The sequence below is a fragment of the Neophocaena asiaeorientalis genome, unplaced genomic scaffold, assembly GCF_003031525.2.
Source record: "Neophocaena asiaeorientalis asiaeorientalis breed wild unplaced genomic scaffold, Neophocaena_asiaeorientalis_V1.1 scaffold81, whole genome shotgun sequence".
NCBI classification, from domain to species: Eukaryota; Metazoa; Chordata; class Mammalia; order Artiodactyla; family Phocoenidae; genus Neophocaena; species Neophocaena asiaeorientalis.
Window position 1 is genome coordinate 3,217,738 of NW_020171990.1, and position 3,336 is coordinate 3,221,073.

Consider the following 3,336-nt stretch of genomic DNA (forward strand, 5'->3'; position numbering starts at 1 on the left):
CCCCTTTGGTAACCATAAGTTTTTTTTCTATGTCTATGGTTCTATTTCTGTTTTGTAGGTAAATTTATTTGTATCTTTTTTTTTTTTAGATTCCACTTATAAGTGATATCATATGCTATTTGTCTTCCTCTCTGATTTACTTCACTTAGTATGATGATCTCTGTGTTCATCCATGTTGCTGCAAATGACATTACTTCATTCGTTTTTATAGCTGAGTAATATTCCATTGTATATATGTGCCACATCTTCCTTATCCATTCATCTGTTTAATTTTTTATTTTTATTTTATATTGGAGTATATCTGATTAACAATGTTGTGTTAGTTTCAGGTGTACAGCAAAGTGATTCAGTTATACATATGCATGTATCTATTCTTTTTCAAATTGTTTTCCCATTTAGTTTATTACAGAATATTGAGCAGAGTTTCCTGTGTTATACAGAGTTCCCTGTTCCTTGTTGGTTATCTATTTTAAATATAGTAGTGTGTATATGTCAATCCCAAACTCCCAATTTATCCCTCCCCTGCACCGTTTCCCTTTGGTAAGCATAAATTTGTTTTCTAAGTCTGTGGGTCTATTTCTGTTTTGTAAATAAGTTCATCTATATCATTTTTTTTTAGATTCTGCATATAAGTGATATCATACAATAGTTGTATTTCTCTGACTTACTTCACTTAATATGATAATTTCCAGGCCCATCCATGTTGGTGCAAACGGTATTATTTCATTCAATAATTGAATAATATTCCACATCTTCTTTATTCATTCATCTGTCGATAGACATTTAGGTTGCTTCAATGATTTGGCTATAGTAAACAGCACTGCAATGAACATTAGGGTACATTCATCCTTTCAAACCATGGTTTTCTCCAGATATAAGCCCAGGAGTTGGATTGCTGGATCATATGGGTAGCTATATTTTTACTTTTTTAAGGAATCTCCATACTGTTCTCCATAGTGGCTGTACCAATTTACATTCTCACCAACAGTGTAGGAGGGTTCCCTTTTCACCACACCCTCTCCAGTATTTATTGTTTATAGACATTTTGATGATGGACATTCTAACTGATGTGAGGTGATATTTCATTGTAGTTTTGATCTGCGTCTCTCTAATAATTAGTGATGATGAGCATCTTTTCATGTGCCTCTTGGCCATCTACAGGTCTTCTTTGGCTAAATGTCTATTTAGGTCTTCTGCCGACTGATTGGGTTGTTTGTTTTTTGGATATTGAGCTGCATGAGCTGTTTAAATGAAATTGAATGTTTCAAGGAAAATAAATGTATAGGTCTCTGAAGAACTTTGTTTCTTGAAGAGGAGATATCAGCTTATTTCTCACAATTAAAAGACTCAAAGATTGAGTAAATTTTATATATGTTTATGAGTTATAGGGTTTACCTGTATGAATCAAACTTTCTGAATATACAAGTTCCTAGAAATTTATATAAAACTGCATGTATATAATCCCTGGAATAATCCAGTGTATCTAAAAATTTGCCTTATTTTCAGCATATGTAAGGGATAAAACTGGAGAATTAATCTAATGATGCAAAAAATGTAATCTTGCAATTAGATTGTTAGAAAAACATATAATTAAAAATACTGTGTGAATTTGTTTTAATTTCTGAAAATTATAAAATCATTGAGTCTTAGAGTCATATGTCTCATAATATGGCAGCTAATAGGAAATCCCTTTTATGACATTCTGAGCAAGCATCCAGTCATTGAGAGACTAAATATGAAAATATAACTCATATCCATAATCAAACCTCTTTTACTGTACATTGTATATCTTGGATTACTTACAATAGTTGAGAATTTTTATGTGTCTTCTACTAAAGCAAAATTAAGAGAGATTTCCTTGGAACTTCCTTATCTCTTTTTTAGGGTACACATATATATGAAGTAGAGATCTCACATTTCCCATAACTAAACTTAATATATTTTAGTAATTAATTTGGTGTATTATAAACTTACACTAGATTCAGCATCCTTCATACAAAGAATAGGTAAATAATAATTAATCACTTTTAAAATTTAAGTTAATTTGAAGTGGTCAATTTTTCACAATGTTGTTTCACCATACTAGTCATCTCAGAAAATTCTACTCTTTGGTTTAAAAGATTTATACAATAGCAAATTTGAAAGACAACTTGTATAGGATAACTGAGAAACACTCACACTTAAGATAATTTTTTCTCTAGTTCCACAAGAATTCCTAAGCCATTCTATTATGAGAGGAACTATCAGGAGGTTTCATAAGGATGAGTGGAAGTGATAGATATAAAAGCATGGAAGCATGGACTTACAAACAAATAATAGTGAAAGAAGCATAATTTTATATTTCAATAACTGTGGAGGATCTGAGATATTACTCTCTTTACAAACTAACACATTATCCTACCACACTTGCATGGATGCTGACAGAAGACATGAGACTCCTGGGTCAGAGACAAAAGACATTATTCCTTTATTCCACACCACACATAGGATAGTGCATCAGTTCTTCTTGGCCCCCGAGTTCCAAGGAATTGAAGTAGAGCTGGGCTCAGGTGAATGCTGTACACAGTGTGTTAGCATCACAGATGAAGAACACTGAGCTTAGGAAACCCCAACCTTTAAAAAAAAATGGCTGCTGGCAAACCTGTCTTCACTTTTCCAGGAAAGAGATGTTATCTCTTTTAGCTGGTCTGAAAACAAACCTGTCTGCAACTCTGAATGGGGACACCTTTCTTATTTTCCAAGGCTGCTTGCTGTACAAACATTCTTGGAATTCAGTCCAGTACCAAAGCTGATATATGTGCAGAGACATAATAGAGAATTGTCTCCAAACACTGATATGAGAGTTAGTATAAAACCCTGTATATCACTTCATTGTGATTGGAGGATTTCAAAATTAGTACAAGCTAGAATTGACAAAGTTGTTACCATGATCCAAAGAAACCTAAATATTTTACATGTATTTGTCACCAAAGATTGTGAAAGCATTTCATTGAATTTATCTGAAATTTTATAGTTATAATGAGCAGTCATTTTCCCTGGTCTAATGCTCTTGGGTTAATAACAGGATCAGCAGTTAGATAAATATTCTAATTGAAACATTCATCCATTTTACATGAAAGTCAGCCTTGTTATACTTACATTTGTCCTAACAGTTTTAGAAATTTGTAGATCATTTTAGTTTTCAAATATCTCCTGCTTTTTTCTCTTTCTCATTCTCTCTTTGACTGTAATAAGTTTTCTGTCACCATCAAATCCATCTAAAGATTTTTTTCCCCTTCCTTGGATCTCAGGAATAGTTATTATAACCTGATGTTCAGATCTTTGTGTCCATTCCCA